Below are 19,796 nucleotides of genomic sequence, written 5' to 3'. Positions count from 1 at the left end.
CCTTGCCCGTCAGTTTAGTTATCACTGACAAAGTATTTCTGAATTTCTATCTTTGTCCAGAACTGTCCCCAGAGTTCTAGACCCAAGGATCCCCCTTCTGAAGGCCGCAGAAGTCCTAATGTGATTGTGTCTAATACCAAACACATCATCTCTCCCGACCCTTTCTCCCCCTCCCCCGTCTCTCCCACTTATTCTACTTGATGCTCATGACCCACCAAGGCACAGGTTTACAAGTCCTCTGATTTTTACCTCCTAAAATACCTCCTTATTTTGTTCCATACGTTCCAACGTTTCTGTCATCACGTAAGACCTCATCATCTGGAGTCAAGAGATGTTGCAATAGATGTCTGATCAGCCTTCAAAATGATATTTCTAAAAACAAGCCCATTACTTTCTAGTTTAAAATCATTGTTGATTTTTTTATCCCTTATTAGGGAAGAAAGAAAATCCACCCACGTGTTCTGTACCATGGCCCAAAGAGGACCTCATGCCTACATGATCTGATCTTTTATGAACACTCTAGCTTTAGTCTCCTGATCCCATCTCATATTAGCATTCTAGAAATCCCAAGCCACAAGGGTTTTCCCAATCATGCCAGGTTATTTTATGTTCAATACCTTTGCCTGTGCTGAGCCATCTTACAGAAACCTCTTCCTCACCTACCTTTGCTGTCATTCAAGAATTCCTAATCAGCTTTCAAATCACACCTCACATGTCATTGCCTCCACCTCCACATCCTCCTCTGGGTGGCTTCTGCTCCTAACATAGCTACTGTTTCTGGTGCAGTTTTGTTCCTTGGATACCCGTTGCTACAGCTCCCATACTGTATGGTAATAATTTGTATGTGTCTGTCTAATCTTACAGACAATGAGTGCTTTCTGATGTTAAGTACACAAATATCTTTAGATGTCAATCTATTCAAATGGCACGAGCTCTCATTCACATATTCTACGTACCTCGGATTGTACACATGCTCTTTGTATGTTTTACAAACACTGTGATACAACAGGTTCACGTGCATTATATACATGTCATTCAAATGTGACATATACTTGTAACATGTAATTATGTAGAAGGCACAATGCTTGTGCAGATCATATTTCCCTTAAGTGTCATGTGAGTTCTCTTAGATCTACTTAAATTCATTTAGATGTTCATCAGCTCACTTAGATATCACGCATAGGTGTGACACATACTTACAGCAGTGATTCTCAAAATGTAGTTCTTGGACCAGCAGCAGCAGCATCACCTAAAAAATTGTTACACATGCAAATTTTGAGCCTGATTCTCAATCTGCTGAATCAGACACTCTGGGGGTGAAGTTCCAGCAAGTTGTGCTTTGAAAGTCCTACATGTAATTCTGCTGCAAGCTCAAGTTTGAGAGCCACCTGCTTAGATACTACACACCCTCATTGTTTTCCCTGACTGCTTAGATTATGTCTCTACTCATGTGGATAAGGACATGTTCAATGAAATATTACATGTTAACTTTTAAAACCCATATTCACTTAGACAGTAAACAGTTCAACATTACACACTGATAGTGCACAGTGTGTGTGCGCTTTTTTTTTTTTTTTTGGTACTTATTTTGACTCAGGGTCTCACTAAGTTGCTTAGGGCCTCACTTAGTTGCTGAAGCTGGCTTTGAACTTATGATCCTTTTGTCTCAGTCTCCCAAGTCACTGGGACTACAGGCATGTGCTACCATGCCTGGCTCCAGTGCATGTGCTTATTCAGATGTTACACCTGAGATATCACAAACCCTCACTAGATAGTGCACAAGTTCAAGGAAATGATGCAGATGTTCGTTGTGTTATTAACAATGCTTACTTCAGGCTTCCACATGGTATCTATTCACTTTTATCTTTGATATTTATGTGCTTATTGAGATGTTTTTCTACCCTTTTTCAGATGATACACATGTTAATACAAATGTTTCACAAACCTATTCTGATATCCTTTATGCCTATTCAGGTTACCCTTGCTCATTTCCATGGGGTTGTTCTATTATATGCTCACTTATTCCTATACTGCCTTTCCACAACCAGTGTGCTAACCAACTGTTTTAGTCAGTTTTTCACTGCTGTGACCAAAAGACATGAACAGTTTTTGAGGAGGAAAAGTTTATTTGGGTCTCTGTTTCAGAGGTCTCAGTCTATGGATGGCCTACTCCATTGCTCTGCACCTGAGATGTGGCAGAACATCATGGCAGAAGAGCCTGGTGGAGGAAAGTGGCTCAGGACGTGGTCACCAGAAAGCAGACAGACAAACAGCTCACCTCACCACAGACAAAATATATACCTCAAAGACATGCTCCCCATGACCCACCTCCTCTAGCCACACCCTACCTGTCTACAGTTACCATCCAGTTAATCCCTATCAGAGGATTAATGCTCTGATTAGGTTAAAACTCTCATAACCCAATCATTTCACCTATGAACTTTCTTGCATTGTCTCACACATGAGCTTTTAGGAGACACCTAATATCTTAACCATAACACCAACCCATACTAAAGATTATCAAGGGGCAGTTACTATTCTGGCCACTTCCCAACTTGATAATGGTATTCTCCAGAAAAGTCAACTCAGTCTTCTACGGCACACAGCTTCTCTAGTGATGCTGTTGGCATGTCACTGCCTTTTCAGAATGTACTGCTGTACCTGCTGCCGTCTTGCTCCTTGTGTGATGTTCAAGGTAGACCAAGCATACCTGTGTTGACACAGAATTTATACCAGTTCACCACACCCAAATACTCTCATCTTCCTGAAGATAATTGTTTCAGTCAGTGTAAACCTTCTGCTGAGTTTGAATGTGCTTTCAACCTCATCCTCTGTCATTTATAGCAACCCACAGTCATAAACTACCAGGCGTTCCATGTCCATTCATTTCAAGGAAACTTTTGATTGGTTCTACTTCATAATTTTTGCAGTTGCCTTGACCACAATCAATAAGATAGGCTTGTGCAGCAATACCAGGTCAACATATAAAGCAAAGAATATCGATTGAGCATTTATTACAAGCCCAACCTCCTTCATGGCCCAGAAATACATCTCTGTCTCAAGTATTTCCTCCTCTGACTTGCAGAAAAGAAGTTTGGTGTTTAGAATCAGTCTGATACCAATTTAAATCTTGGTTCTACCACTTACTGACTACATGAACTTGAGAAAATTATTTAATATTTCAGAGGTACAGTTCTTCATCTGTAGAATGGATAATGATGTTCACCCAGCAGCTTTTATTTGGAGGTATTACACATGGCACATAGTATGTGAGGACCCAGAAAAGTTCATTTAAAAAAAGGAGAGTCTTATAAGCCCAATGAGAGCAAGAAATTATGCTTTCTCACATTGAAGCTATCATGACACATGCAGGTAAGATTGGGACTGAGAGGTAAGCTCCACTCATACAGAGAGAGCCATCACAGTCTCAAGAAAGATCCGGACTGGAGACCTCCAAGATATGGTTGGGACAGTGATCAGAAGTTCAGCAGTCAAGCAAACAATCAGCTACTAGGAATCAATTGGTAGGTATCAGGGAACTCCCCAGAAAGAGCCTAGAGCCAATAGGGGTGGGGGTGCACAGAAGACTCAATTACCTCAAATATTGCTGAAATAAATTCTTGGAATAGAAACTAAGTAAGAAATCCCATCCTATTGATTAAGGCACGTGAGAATAAATGAAGGGAGGATATTGAGCTTGGAAAATTGAACGCAAGTGGATAGTTCCAGTATGGACAATTTCAAAGCTATGAAAAAGAGAACTCAATAAATGCGAACTAAATGGTTGCTGTCGAGACAGCTCACTTTGGGTTAGATTAGCTACAAGGCCACAGACAACACAGCCTGAAGCCCACACATGGTCAGCACTCAGGGTGACACTAGCACTCATAGGGAGAGGGTGGGGCTCCTTTGGATGGTTTATGAGGTAGATAGAAGCCTGCAGGAGGTCATGAATGAGTGGATAAAGGTAAAAGCAAAGGAATGGAGCCATGGAATGCTGACAGAGTGGTTGCCAAAGTGGGTTTCATGTGTCTGTGACATTTAAGCCACAATTTAGAGCCTATTGACCAAAGCATGCCCCTGGCTATATGCATTCACTCTATAAATAAGGCCACATGAAGTACTTAAAATGGTGCCTAACATAGTCCAAGGACCATATAAGCATTTTATTTTTATGGTACTTGGAATTAAATCCAGAGTTGCTTTACCACTGAGCTACATCCCCAGCCCTTTTTATTTTTATTTTTTTTAGACAGATTCTGGCTAGATTACTGAGGATCTCCCTAAGGTGCTGAGGTTGGTCTCAAACTTATAATCCTCCTTTCTCAGTCTCTGGAGTTGCCGGGATTACAGGCATGTACCACCACACCCAGCTATCATATAAGCACTTTCTAGTATGACTGCATTTGTGAATTAATTACCTCAGCTATTATGTAATGTGTACCTGGTATGTTTTAGTTGTTGTGATTATAGAAAATATAGACATAGCCCCTAGCTTCAAAGGGTCAATAATCCATTAATTTAACCTGGTTTAAAATAATAAAAATATAAGGGAAAGAATGGCCAGTGCTCCTGGGTTTGGTGAGATGGTTGTGTCCCAGAGAACTTCACTGATGTGCTTGAGCAAATTCTTGGTTACTCAGGAAAAAGAGGGAGAATGTGGGGATATTTGGAGAGCACACTAGCAAATACAAAGGCATAGCAAGGTGACACATTCAGAGAAACAGGGAGCAAAAGACCTAATGCAGAGAATGGGGAGGCAGCATTGAAGAAGCCTGGAGCCACATCACAGAGGGCCTTCAAGGTCTTGATAGGAGATCGGATCCAAGCCTATAGGTAATAAGGAGCCACTGAAGGTCTTTAAGCAGGAGAATGACTTGATTTCATTTTTTTTCTAGGTACATCACTCTGGCTATGATGTGAACAATATCTGGAGGGAGGCAAGGCAGGAAGAAGGGAGCTGCTGGAACATTCTGCTACAATTCTGATGGAAGATGTTGATGGCCTGAATAAAGGAGGAACTGGAAGGATGGAGATGGAGTAAAGGGATAGAAATAAAAGGATTTGGTGATCATGTGGATGAAGGGTTGCAGGCAGGGGGTGTCCTATCACACTTTCAGGAAAACTGCAAGTTTTGATTAAATATTGCAGCGGGGCTGGAAACAAGGATCTGCTCCCTTGGGGAAGGATCCAGGAACACCAGCAGCACGTCCTTCACAGACTCCTGATCAGTCATGCATTCTGGAGCTTTGACTGCTGCTGGGATGCTAAGGTAGACAGTTACTCTAATGAGAAGAGAGAGTCACAATCCACACTTCACTTAAGCAAAGTGGAAGCAGCTGCCATGGTGATGCACTGACGTGCCAGTTGAGTGGATGAACGGAAATCCTAAAGTTAAAGCGGAAGGACCTGGGGTCAAATGCAAAATTGGTCAGTATCTATGGAACATTTGCCGGTTGAATAAAAAGAGACAGGAAGCTAATTATATGACTTCTGTGTGGGCAGAGGCCTGACATTCCAAAATTTCAAAGCTCTATTATAGATGCCACAACCAAAATATTCAGTTAAAAATGTCAGGGCTACATATTAAGTGACCACTCAATTGGGTGAATAGATGAATGAATGGATTTCTCTGAAATATTAAATCTGGCTTTTAAGATTCCACAGTGATTCATTATCATTCACATTTGCTACATGGGCTTGGTGGTGGCACATTAATAACTTGAGAGTGTTGATTAATGCTTCAGAGTCAACTTGGAGGGATGTTTTAAGAGCATTCCCAGTCTCCTGTGCTTGGCTTGACCTGTTCAACATTTTTGTCTATGATTTGGATAAAAGCACAACTATCATTCTTACCAAGTTGGAAAATCATTCAAAGCTGGGTGACTTCCCTCTCTCCTTCCTTCCCTGTCCTCCATGATCAGGACATGTCTGCTTTTTAAGAGGAAAATGGGAACTGGAGGTCCTCTGGTTGCTTTATCATTTGGGGGGAACTAAGTGGGGAAAGGGCAGGGAGGAGGGAGAGAAAAGGATGAGGGGAAAGAGAAGTGAGAGAAGCGGAGAAGGAAAAAGAAAATGGAAGGAGGGAAGAACCATCAGAACTATCAGAAAATGTAAGGAATTGACATATCATGGGCTACCGGCACCTGATGACATTCTTTAGAAGTTATCCACACAAGCCCCAGGAGAGGCAAATGAATTTCCACCTGGCATGGAGACTGCCCAGGTGGTCTCAGGATTCTCACCATAGCTAATCTAAGGCAGGCAAAGAAACATTCGGTGTATTTATGACAAGTTGCCCCAACAGGCACAATAACTGAAAACTCAGTGAAAAGTAAAGGAAAGGGAGCAAAACTCAGAGGATGAAAGGAGAGGGACTCGTTCATGCATTTTTTTTTTTATCCAAAAAATATTTATTTGTGGCTGAATGAGACACAATGATGAGTCAAAATAGCTCCTTCCTGTTTTCATGGTCCTGAGAGTCTATTAGGAAGAGAAACATAAAATAAAATATTCCCTTTAATGAATGCTTACATACTAACAGTTAACGGCTCTCAGTTCTCACAGAAGTGTTTTTGCAGAATACATAACAAGAGAGTTTAACTGAGAAAGCAGATGAAGGTGTATCTTAGCTCAAGTTGTCATAACAAAATCCCATCAACTGGGTGAATAAAACCATAGATACTTACTTTTTCACAGTTCTGGAGGCTTGGAAGTCCAAGATTAAGGTGTTAGCTGGTACAGGTGCGGTGAGAGACCCCTTCCTGGTTCACAGATGGCTGCCTCTCAGCCTCTTCGCATAGTAAGGAGACAGAACTGGGTTTTGGTGTTTTCTCTTTTTGTAAGAACACTAATCCCATTGTGGGAACCCCATTTTCATGACTCCCGAGCTCTAATAACCTTCCAAAGTGCTCCTAACTCCATCACATTGGGAGCTGGAGTTCAACATAGGAATTTGGGAGGTTGGGACACAAACATTCATTATACAACAGGATGAAAGTCAAATGATATTTCCCTGAAGAGGTGAGCCTGAGCTGAGATCTGCAGGGTAGTTTCATGCATTTCAGGAATTCATTTCAGAAAGAGGGTGCCAATGGGTAATGTTTCTGAGGCATGAGGGAGCCAGGGCCCTTGACAATGGCAAGTGTGACAGGGACAGAAAGCTCACGGCCCTTGACAATGGCAAGTGTGACAGGGACAGAAAGCTCACGAGATAGGCATGGCTGGACCAAGCAGGGTCATCTCATCTGATATAGGATTTAAACTATAGTGATTATTCATTTCCCCTATACAACAATTTATATTGAAAAGTTACCAGGTCAAGTACTAGGTAGACAATAAAAATATACCAGGGATGGTAGATAAGACAGCTATGACTCACTCCTAGTGTTCATGGAACTTAGAGTTAAGAGGAACAGATAGTTAAATGAACAAAACAAAACAAAAATCACAATACGAAAATAGTAAGTGCTGGTATCAGTAAGTAGGGGCATTTAACATATCCTAGAGGATGGGGATCAGCGGAGGCTTCCTAAAGGAAGTGACATTTAAACTGAGACCTGAAAGGAAAGTACACCATATCAAGGTAAAGACAAAAACAAAAGGTATTCTAGTGTGAAGGAGCTGGTGTGCAGGCCCAGGACTGAGAGAAAGCACATCAGGCTGGAGGAAGGTGAAGTACCAAGAGATCCTGTCAAGAGAAGAAGCTGGGGATATGGGCAAGGGCTACCTCATGAAGGGACCTGTACTCCACTTGAGAAGTACAGACTGCACACTGAGGGAAGGGACCGCAGAGGTGCCCTAGAAAGAAGACAGAAAGAAGATGGGAGACCATTTACAAGGCTGTTAGCGTATTACAGGTGAGAGATGATGAGAGCTGAGTTACATTTTGGACAACAGAAGATGAAGGAATTAGGGGGATTTAAGATACATTTAGGAGGTAAAAAAAGTCATTAAACTGAGTGACTGACTAGCTAACAATAGTATAGTAGACAGAATAACATCCTCTCAAAGATGCCCATGTCCTCATCCCTGGAGCTTCTGGATAGGCTAGACCACATGGCAAAGCGGTACTGAGGTTACAGATGGAATTAGGTTGTTGACCAGATGATCTTAATATGGAGATTATCCTAGATTTTTGAGGTAAACCCAATAGGACCATAAGGACTCTTACAAACAAAAAGAGGAAGGCAGAAGAGAGAGCCAGAGAGATGGCAGTGAGAAAGACTTGGCCTATCCTATCTGGGTTGGAAGATGGAAGAAGGAGGCCATGAGCCAAGGAACAATGGTGGCCTTTTAAAAGATGGGAAAAGCCAAAAGTGCAATCTGCCCACTTCCTGATTTTATCCTAGTGATACCCACTGTGGGCCTCTGATCTCCAGAACTAGAAGATATTAAATTTGTGCAATTTAAGTTACTAAATTTTCAGTGATTTGTTACAGCAGCAATATGAAACTAACACAGTGGGAGAGCAGTGGGATAGAAAAGATGCCAAGACTGGGCTGTGGGCAGCGATGTGGGACGGTGCTTGCCTTAGGAAACACAGCAACAGGGAGGAAAAGTTGAGGAAATAGCTGTCAATTCACTTATTTTTTTCTTGGTACCAGGGATGGAACCCAGGGGTGCTTAACCACTAAGCCACATCCCCAGTCCATTTTATTTTATTTTATTCTGTTCTATTTTATTTTATTACTTTGAGAAAGGGCCTCACCAAGTTGCTGAGGTTTGCTTTGAACTTGGGATCCTCCTGCCTCAGGCCTCTCAAGCCACTGGGATTACAGGCAGGTGCCACTGGGCCCATCTTGATTCACTTTTGAACACACTAGTTTTGGGTTTCTAAAATACTGGCTTCAGGTAAATATATGAATCTGGAAATCAAGAAAGTGTTCTGGACAATAAATAAAGATTTGAGAGTCATTAACAATTGTGGTAACAGGTTACCAAGTAAAGATGATGGAAAGAGGGAGAAAGGAAGGGAGAGAAGGAGAGAAGAGGGGAAGGAGGAGGGAGGAATCCAGTACCCAACCATGAAGGGCACTAGAACTTAGAGGATGGACAAAGAAGAGAAGGAGCGGTGAGCAAGAAAGAAAACAGAAAAGTCCAGCCATGAAGCAAATTCAGAGCAAGTTCAAGAAGGAAAGTTGGGTCATGAGACTGCATGACTATTGAGGAGATCAGGGAACTATGAAACTGGGAAGTGATCCCTGAACTCATTGGAAGGAGTTAATGGCCCTCTGGAAAGAGCAGGTGCAGAGGAGTGGAGGGAGTGGAAGCCAGATTGAGGGAGCTGAGGAGGAGTGCGATAATCCAAGGGAAAAGTCACAGTGGCAATAGAAACCACACGTGCACACCTGCAGACATAATGTGTCAATGTTTAAACTGGTAAACATGAAATGTTTCCATATTAATTTTACCCTGGTGAAGGTTCAGGAAAATAAGGACTCACACTTAAGATTGTACACCTTGTATTATGGTTTGAAATGTCCACCTCCACATCTACCACCCCTCCACCCCACCCAACCAAACAAAACAAAATGTTGAAGTGCTAATTCCAAGAAGCTCAGAATGTGACCCAAGTTAAGATGAGGTCATTGGGCTAGACCCCACTCCACTAGGGTTAGTGTCATCATAAAAAGGAAAATGTGGACAAAGAGAGACACGGCGGAAGACAATGAGAAGAGAGCATGCTGTGCAAAGACTGAGTGATGCCGTCCCAAGCCAAGGAATGTCTGGGGTTGCCAGAGGCTGCAAGAGGCAGGGAAGGAGGCTTCCCCTACAGGTTTCAAAGGGAGCATGGACTACCAATACCTCATTGTGGAACTTCTGGCTTCTACATGAGACAAAAAATTTCTATTGGTCTAAACCACCCAATTTGAGGCAGAATTTTTACCAAAGTTCTAGAAAACTAATGTACCTTGAATTACCTTCCCAGGGCATCTTAGAGATATATATCAAGTACCCTTCAAATAATAATTTTGATTCATTTTCTATTAATTTATGACAATGAAATAAAAAGAGACTAACAAGAAGGTTCATTGTACAGATTTATAATGATGGAAATTAGGAACAATTTTAATCAAAAAAAATTGACCAACTAGATAAGTTCATACAAAATACCATTTTAAAAGAAAACTAATGATGTGGAGAAAAATGTTCACACTACATATTTAAGTGAAAAAGTAGGTTATAGTTGGCCCAATATTATTCCAGTTTTATACTATCTCTATTTCTCTATATTTCCAGCTCCATTACTATATGTCCCTGGGAAAATCCCTTGACTTTTTATGCATCACTTTAATCATCTGTAAAAGGGGAATACCAACTTTTTTATTCCATTGTTTTGAGGATGAAATGAGATAAGGGATATCATGAACACTAACAATGACTGGCAAATCCTAAGTAGCCAATAAATGTTACCCTGTCTTCTAGAATTAGTTCATTAGGAACCTGAAATCCACACCAGCTTGCCAGGAAAGGCAGATCTCTGTGCGTTTTAAATGTTCACCATTTGGAATTGCTGCAAGGTGTCAAAATATTTGCGTCATTAGCTAAGTACTAACATTCGGGGATCAATAATCCAGCACAGCCAGTCTGAGCAGCTCTTTTGTGCTCATACTATCTTCCCTGTAAAAGTTATAATTTCAGTATAAAGAAAATTTCTAGAAAGGAAATAATAAAAGGCTAAGCAGGTTAAAAGATGTTTGATTACTATAAGATAAATGACAGCTGAAATGTCATTGCCAACCATTTTCCTTTGTAATCCTTGCAGTAATTTCCTCTAAGCATCTCACAGGGTAAGAGCAATCAAAAATGTCTTTTTGCTCATATAGAACTCAACAATGGAAAATTGTATTGCTCATTACTTAAGATGGTCTGATACAGTCATCGTGGAAATTAGCAGTTGCTCAATGTTATAGAACAAACACTATCAAATACCATTTGTATTTATACCATTGTATTCTCTTTAAAATGGAAGAAGGAGGAAACATAAAGTAAGGATATATATTTTTCTTTCTGCTCTACAGAGTTTATTGGGTTCATAACTGGATGAAGTCACATGTACAAAATGAAGCTCACACTATCCCCAAGCCAAATAGGGATTGAGGATTCAGGATCCATTACTGGCCTTTGGGGGAGCTCTGAGGTAAGGCGTAGCCACAGGGATGGGGAGGAACGGGACCCACCTGGCTTTGTCACAGAACTCAGCCTGGCTCTAGACCAGGACAGACAGATGAATTGGGAAGAGCAGGAGTCCCAGAAACCACCCTGCCAGGGAGCTCAGGGACTGCTCCGTCAGTTCCAGTACAGTTGGTTCAGACCTAGACTCAGGCTGTTGCAAAGGGAAGGCAGAAAAGCAGAAGGGAGGAGACACTGATGCGTGGAGGCTGGGGGCAGTTGGACCTGCAGAGAAGGTCGTAGATGGGCTAGCAGTCACTGGGCCGCTGTGGCCAATGTAGCACACCCATTTGATGACATTGTGGTCTCTGTAGTTCAGCTTTGGTTCAAACACCTTCAAGTAGTGCACCTTGAGGCCAGAGGGCACAAATGGCACCTCAAAGTTCATGGAAATAGGGGTCCAAGCCCATTTCTTCTTGTCATTGGTGGGCAGAAGTTCAGTCTCTGCGCTGATCTGAGATTCCTTCGTGCGCTTGATCTTCCACACAATGGTGTTCTCACTGGCCTTGTACTTGGCCTTCCCCTTCATGCAGATCACCTGCACCCTGCTTGTGTTCAGTGGGGCTAGAATCCTCACCTCAATCTCTTGGGCCATCAGTAAGGACTTAAAGTTGGACTTGATGACCACCTTGATCTCCAATTTTGTGCATCCCACTTCCCGCACAATGGGGATGACCCAGAAAGAAGGATGATGTCCTCAGTGGTGGGAGACCTCATGAACTTGACCTCTCCATCTGGTGGAATGAAGTTGATGCTGCATTCAGAGTCAAACTTTCTGAGTCGCACACACCAGTGGAAGGTACAGTCATCAATGGCAATTGATTGCTTCCCACTCTTGCTTATTTCATCAGCTGTACCTTTGTCCTGCTTTTCAATGACAATATATTGTCATTCATCACAAGCTTGGCATGCCACTCAGGTAGCTCTTCATTACTACCCGGCCTGATACATAGGTACTCAGCACCTACCCCTGGGACCATGAGCAAATGCAGGCTCTTCTGAACATCCAGGAAGAGTTCATTTCAGTGATACTTGATGCCCTCCTGCCTCCAGTCCATCTGCCCAGCCACCTGGCTGGTGAGCTGGGGCTGCTCTTCTTTTGTCTGATGCTGACTCTTGATGCCTTGCTATGGGATGAAGGCTTTCAGTTTACCTGTCTCTGAGTTCTGTGGGTAGCCAAAATCCAGAAGATCATATGTGAACACAAAATTTTCTTGATGTTTCCTCACTGATTTTGCCAAAGTAAGCAGCCATTCTGTCACACATCTTAGAGGAACCATGGCAACACTGACATTTTTGCTTGGTAACTGCTGCCAGTCAGATGTTGGACTACTTAACACAGAAGAAGATGGTGTGAGCAATGTTGGTGACAAGGTTGTGTACCTGCTGCCATACATGGATAACACTGACTGGAAAGGCCTCCGCTGCATTCCTCCCGATGTCATCTCAGTAAACCCTGGAGATGAGCACCACCTCTTGTGATTATAGATGAATAAGCCTCCATCATGGCGGCAGCTCAGTCTCCTCTGCCCATTGCTCTAAGAACTGACCTGGCATCTGTGGCCCCTACTCCAGTGGCCCAACCACTCCCAAGTAAGGATATTTAAGTGACTTTTTTTCAACTTTTATTCTATCAATGTGGTCATTTCATTTGCCTACCATATGGCCTATGTGACTCCCACAGATGGAAAACAAACTAATTTTACTAGAATATCTTTTGAGACTTTAGTCTAAAAATTTTTAGCATTTATTTATGTTTATTTATCTATTTATTTATTTATTTATTTATTTATTTTTGGGGTGCTGGGGATCGAACCCAGGGCCTTGTGCTTGCAAGGCAAGCACTCTACCGACTGAGCTATCTCCCCAGCCTGTTTATTTTATTGTATGTATTTAACATGATGTTTTGATGACATACACATAATGAAATCAGTATTATAATCAAATATATTAACATATCCCTCCTCTCACATAGTTAGGAATTCACTGAGTAGATCTTAGGGACTCTTACTGCACTCTTGATCCTCCAAGTCAACTGGATGTACCTGTATATTCTTGCAGAAATTTCTTGAAGTTCCTTGCTATCTCTAAATTCAATTAGTCATCCTCACTGGGTATCAGAGTCAGAGATGAATCAGACACCTGCTACTGATGAGTCAAATTTCAGATTAAAGGAACAACTAGTTATTTCATACGTAAAAGAATCATTAGACTCAAAGAATAATAACTAGATGATTCTGAAGAAAATAATACCAGTAGTTAATTTCACTTTCAGAACAGATTAGGGCCAATGTTTAGGAACTTTGAGTTAATTTCTTCCTCCCCACTTCCCAAGTAATCTAGTATTCAAGGCCTTAGAGAATCATTCACATAAAATATACCAACACTTGGTGTTAGTGTTAATGTGGCTTCCTGTTCATTATACCACATTCTGAGAACAAAGAAAAAAAATTCAACCCAGCCTATGTGAGTTTTAGAGGCCAACTAAAGTGAGACTAGAATAACAAAACCAGAGTAATAAAAAGCCAAACCCACAGTAAGCCGGGTATTTACCCTAGAATAATAAACACTTCTTTTGATAGAAAAAGGATGTGACTTTAAAATCTTTTTTTCTTTTTTTTTTTTCCCACAGTTTCTGCAGGGTCTCTCAATTATATATATGGAGGCTTTTGGAAAATTAAGATAAAGGTGAGAAAAGACTGCAGAATAAAAAGATGTAAAATAAAACAGACATGTTAAAGTACATTTTCAAGTCCTTGTTTTAAAAAATTCCCTTTCTCAAATGAAGGGAGCATCACATCAGTGATAGTTCACTTCCTATATTTGTAAGTGTTTGTCATCAATGATAACAGGAACCTATTCTTAAATGATCTTTTGATATGGGGAAGCCCTGCCTCTCATGAGATAAAGGTTAGATGGGTCACCAAAGTCTCAGGATATGGTGAGTATAGACTGCTTTGTGCTGCTAAGATGTGACCTGCTTCTGAAATTTGTGGCTATTAGCTTACTATGCATGACTGTGACCACAGGGTATGAGGGTTATCCATGCACTTCTGTTCTCCTCTGGGATTCAAACCTTTGATGCCTGCAACAAAACTTGGGTCAGAATCTCAGATGTCTGTGAGTGGCGATGTGATTGACAGACTGATGAGGGGCCCAGATCATCCTTCCAGGCAGGACTTCCTTCTCCTTTCTCTCCCACAGAGTTTGACCACCCATCAGCCTGTCAAACCCCCAGAAACCCAGATACCCTTAATATCTGCTTCCAGAGGACTCAAGTGATGATGTAATCAAATCCACAAAGGTACATGTCCTCACATTCAGGAGGCTACCTACTTTAGAAATAGTAGGCAAAAAAAAAAAAAAAAAAAAAAAGAAAGAAAGAAACAGTAGGCCAATTAACATAATAAACCATACTGATGGATTGCAAGATAAAGCTACAGAATCAGCTTTTCATAAAGTCAAATACTCTTTCATGACAAGAACACTCAGCAAACTAGAAACAGAAGGAAACGTTCTCAGTATGATGAAAGGCATCTACAAGAAACAGACTGAATGAGGACAGACTGAAAGTTTCCCCCTCAGACCAAGAACAAGGCAGACATACACTTAGAGTTCAGATTCATTTTAAGATGGACCAGTAAAGTCCCTTGCTCCACCTCCAGTGAGGGAACAGGAACCCAAAAAAGCCAGAGTGAGTTCTGGGGGCAAACTAAGGAAGTAAGTTTATAGGCTACTCTGGTGCCTCCAGCTCTTTCCCCTCCTCCTGAGAGCTGGCCCTACCAGAACCCTTTCCAACAACTTTCTGAAAAAGGTTCATTAATTACAGATTCAGATCCAAATAGGAACTTACATCTTATGTCAGTTTTCCCCCATTGCCTATGGTCTCTTTTGGCTTCTAATGTTGAACTTCACTGTTTCTAAGACCCCAGGTCTTCGCCTTTAGGATTATGAGTGTCAATGGGCCCTGTACCCTGTGGATATCTCCCCAATCTCCCTCATCTCCTACTGACCTCACGGGCAGCCCTATAAATAAGTTAGATACTTTTAGGTGCACGTGACTGAAACACAACTTCAACTAACTTTGGCCAAAGGAGGAGAAATATCTCAGAAAGATATTCTAGAGGATATTTTTCTCTTACTTGAAGAAAACTGCTGAACAACCAAATTGTGGGGAATGTACCACAGGGGCTTCGTGACAGCTAGGGCCAGGGACATAAATGCCATCTGGACTCTTGCTCACGTATGCTCCTGTCTCTGCTGCTCTGAGCCTTCTCCATTCTCACTACATGGGCAGCCTTAAAGCTGGAGGTCATGGCCATCAGCAGTTCCTAAGCCTCTAAGTCTCTATATTGAAGCTTTCGTATCAGAGAGGTACAGCTACTCTGCCTTCATTTTAATATGAAAAATCAGAGAAAGCATCTTATTAGTCAAGAAATTAGAATGTATCTAGTCCATAAGTTTCACATAGTTGCCAGGCCTAAGCCAGATCAGAAAGGGGTTCTGCTTATGCAGTAGGGATTTTTGTTGCTGCTGTTTATTTTAATTTAGATATGTCCTCTCCAGTTGGCCTCAGACCCTGTCAGATTCAGCACAGTCAGGCTGCATGGCTTTCCCTGAAAGCATTTAGGTTTGTAGACCAATCTAAAATGAAACCAGGCCATTTTCACTTCTCAGAGCTCAATACCCAGTCTAGTTCCTGCCACCACTTCCCAAGGAGACCCTTGAATCAAAAATTGGACTAGATTGTGAAAAGGTCAAAGAAGCATTGCAAAGTGAATCGCCACCTCTTGCATTAGCAAAGCACAACTCCTTTTATAAAGCTCTGATTTCTCATTTTATTCTCTTCCCACAAAAGCCAGGGATTTTACTTCCTTCCCTGTACACGGGGTATAAAAATTCTACCAACTTCACAGAATATTGTATTAATTAAAGAAGACACAGCAAATAGAGCCCTTGGATCTGGGCCTACAGGAGCAACACTCAGTGGAAGTTGTCCCTGACACTGTCATCACCACCATCATGGATCATCACCACACTGCTTAATACACCCCATCCAGTGTCTGGTGAGGCACAACCGAGTTTCAGTCCTTCTCTCCCCTTTGATAGGAATTTTCACCATGTACCTTGCTGGTGTACAGCCTCTCTAACCTACCCAGTCCCTGGAATTCAGAAGAGAGTGTGGGCCCTTGCTGATCCCCAAAGCATAGCGAAGACTGCGATGCTCCTTCAAGAGCTGGAACTGCCTGAACATTTCTAACAGATTTCCCCTGATTCAAAGGCCTCCTGGGAATCCCACCCCAGCAAGCTGAGTCCAATCCCCTGTGCAAAAAGCCTAGAATAGGCTTCATTACGTGACCATAGAGAACTCTTCTAAAACAGCCATTCAGGGCAAACACAATTTATCTTCTGTGTTCCTCCACTATTAGATGTACAGATTGGGGCACATTAAAACTGTGTCCTCCTTACAGACCAGCTGTAAAGATTAATTAGGCTGTATCCGCCAAGTGGAGTTCTCCTGAGAGTTACACATAAATATACTCACTCTTGTTATTATGAGGCTTGGAAATACTCTTCCCTCTCTCGGTTATTTAAGATAAAGAATCTGATCTTTAATAAGTAAACATATAGAAGAATAGACTTTGGTATTCAATGTGGCAGGCCTCAATTGAATCCTCTCCTTTAGAACAGATGATGGAACCTGTCCTAAAGATTCTGCATGGTGAATTATCATCCCTCTTAAGGGGCCACTTCTTTATGGTATGGATGCAGTTTTCAATACCATTTTGATTTAATCTTTTATTAAAGATCTACCTTGAGAAGCCAATTGATTTTTGTTAGTCCCTGGAGTAAATGCTTAAAGGAAGCTTCATTGCATTTATTTAAAAGGTTCCTGCTTCTGCATGAAATGCATTTGATTTGATATATAAAGCAACGGCTTTGCTTACTAAGTGCTATTTTCTTCAGTTAGTTTTGCATTACCTTTTTTTTTCTTTTTTTTTAAAGCTAGGAACCCAGTTCTGAATCACTAATCCTTTGAAGCCTTTTCTTTTCCTAGCTCAACTTTGCTTTTTTTTTTTTTTTTTTTAATGACTCTCTCCAGATTTGAAAGTATATTAGCTAGAAGGTTTGGAATACTGATACTTTTACATGTGCATAAATTACTACCTTGCACAAGTCCTCTTGTGAATATTTTGGACTTTCATGACATTTTAGTTAAAATGATAAATTTAGAATTGTTGGTGTTCTCCTGGGGTTATCTCAATAGTAACAGTGTTTCCTGCCTGTTTAGTGTGGCAGGAGAGGCACAGGCAAGGAAGAAGCGTTCTTGTGAATGAGATGTGGAAGTCCTTCATGATACTTTTCTGAGCTTTGTCCTGGGATCTGACAAAGATGGCTGGTGGGTGATAAGATAAACTCTAGGAGGAAACTAATGGACATTTCATAAAGCAGGATTTGCTCATCTGTGCCATGGAACCAAGTTCACATAGGTGTTAAACAGGATTCCACAGGAGAAGGCTGGGCCTCATCTTTGCTCACTCCCAAGCCTCTTCTCAAACACCTCTTTCTACCTTTCCTCCCTCTGACAGTCCCTTCTTTGAATGGTGATGACAGCAGCCGTCTTGCATTGGTACATGCTGAGTAATTCACTCATATTTGCTCATTTAATCCTCACAGCCACCCCAAGAGAAATACTAACACATCCTATTTTACAAATAAGGAGGCTGAGAATTCGAGAAATTAGCTAGCTTAATCAAAGTTGCACACATTTGCACCCAAGACTGTTTCACCTCAAAACCTATGACCTATACTCCTGAGCAACAATGCTGCTAGAAATGTGGGATTAGAACATCCTGGAGAAATAAATAAGCATTTTATCAAGGCTGTATTCCAAAGAAAGGCAGGAAGCCGTCAAGTTTTCAGTGCGAAGTAGTAAATGACAACTTCATTTTCACGAGTTTAACTTAGTAGTTAAATATAATCCAATTCAATTTCATGCATGGCAAGGATGGCTTCTCTCCTGATGGCCACTGGCCTCTCAATTTGCAAAAACACACAAATACCTAAGAGGACTCCCCAGTGGTAAACTGTGCTTACCAAAAAAAAAAAAAAATAATAATAATAATAATCTTCTCCTTGAAAAAACAAAAGGCTTTCCTGCTCATCACAACATCTTCATCCTCACCATAAAAAAATTACCCCCAAAATATTCAAATATTCAGGTGAAATTGTATCATACATAAAATAAAGGATAACAGAGAAGAAAAGCAAATGATTCTATAAAAGTAGAGGGGTCACCAGCCATCGCTTTTCCAACAAATTAGGAAGATATCTTATGAACAGGTAGATGTTTGTGACACTGGGTGGTAGAGACACCTCCCCTCTATCTCCCCTCCATGGTCCTCACCGAGTTACCCTGTCCACCTGGAAGCAGCTCTGCCTGCCACTCTCAACAATGAAGCCCAGGCCCTGATTAGATGTGAGCAACTTGATCTCAGGGACAGCTCTGCAACATCCAAATAGGCATCAATGAGAGCACTGCATCTGCTTAAAATCGCAGCTATTTCTTAATCCAGAAGAGGAGTGTGCTTTTTCCTGCACTAATTGCTGTGCTTTACAAAGGCAATGCCAGCCAAGTTAAGAGCTATGCTTCTGCTCCTAGCTCTTTGTCAATTCAGCTACTCCCAAGCTGCAGTGGATTCCCCTGATAGCACATTTCAACATCCCACACAGTCAGGAGATTTCTGCTATTATCTAATCTCCATTTCCCTTTCTGAGATTTAAATACATCCCTGCTCATCTTATGGCAAGCAGAAACAGAATTGGATCATGCCAGTATGTAACACAGAGGGAAGAAGATTTTTAATCTAAGTTAACTGCAGCTATTTCTAATGAGGAATCATAGGGCTGTGGATGCCAAAATTCATATAACTCTCTACTTCTCTTAACCCAATTCAGAGACTAGAGAGGAGAAAATAAGTTCGAAGGCTCTTCTGACTTAAAATGGTAAATTAAACACTGGCATTTATTTCTGTTCCCTCCCAAAATCCATTAACTCCCAAGTAAAGGATTTTTTTCAATGCATTAACTCACAAAGGAAAATGGGAAAGGAGATGAAAAACTAAAATGCTGGCAGGAAGTGAAGGGATGGGTGGTGTTATGGTTTTTATATGAGGTATCCCCCAAGAGCCTCTTGTGTGAGACAAGCATTCAGAAGTGGAAGGATTGAGTTATGAGAGTTGTAACCTAATCTGTGGATTAATTCACTTGAACAGATTAACTGGGTGGTAACTATGGGCAGGTAGGGTTTGGCTGGAGGAAGCAGGTCACTGGGGGCCTGCCTTTGGGGTTTATATTTTGGTGAGTGGAGTGCTCTCTCTGCTTCCTGGCTCTCATGACCCGAACAGCTTTCCTCTGCCATGCCCATCTGCCGCCTCCTACACCCAGAGCAATGGAGTTGGCCCACCATGGACTGGACCTCTGAAACTGTGGGTCAAAATAAACTTTTTCTCCTCTAAATTATTCTCATTGGATCTTTTGGTCACAGCAACACAAAGCTGACTAAAACAGGTGGTAACTGACTTGGCAGACTCAAGAAAGCAGAATTTTAAAGCAGCAGC

General features: G+C 41.5%; 1 protein-coding gene and 1 pseudogene across 2 annotated transcripts in view; both read right to left on the bottom strand.

The window, feature by feature from the left end:
* The window catches only part of PLPPR1 (phospholipid phosphatase related 1), a 305,507-nt gene that overhangs the window by 201,036 nt on the left and 84,675 nt on the right, over positions 1-19,796 (bottom strand). The window lies entirely within an intron of this gene.
* LOC306645557 (AP-2 complex subunit mu-like) overlaps positions 11,213-19,796 on the bottom strand; it is a 32,470-nt pseudogene continuing 23,886 nt past the window's right edge. Inside the window, exons 3-4 of the transcript in view lie at positions 18,592-18,682; positions 11,213-12,713 (exon numbers count right to left, since the gene is read on the bottom strand). The product of the transcript in view is annotated as an AP-2 complex subunit mu-like (transcript). The remainder of the gene's footprint in view (positions 12,714-18,591; positions 18,683-19,796) is intronic.

This window comes from Sciurus vulgaris, assembly GCF_902686455.1.
Source record: "Sciurus vulgaris genome assembly, chromosome: 15".
NCBI classification, from domain to species: Eukaryota; Metazoa; Chordata; class Mammalia; order Rodentia; family Sciuridae; genus Sciurus; species Sciurus vulgaris.
This window is presented reverse-complemented; position numbering and strand designations above follow the sequence as displayed.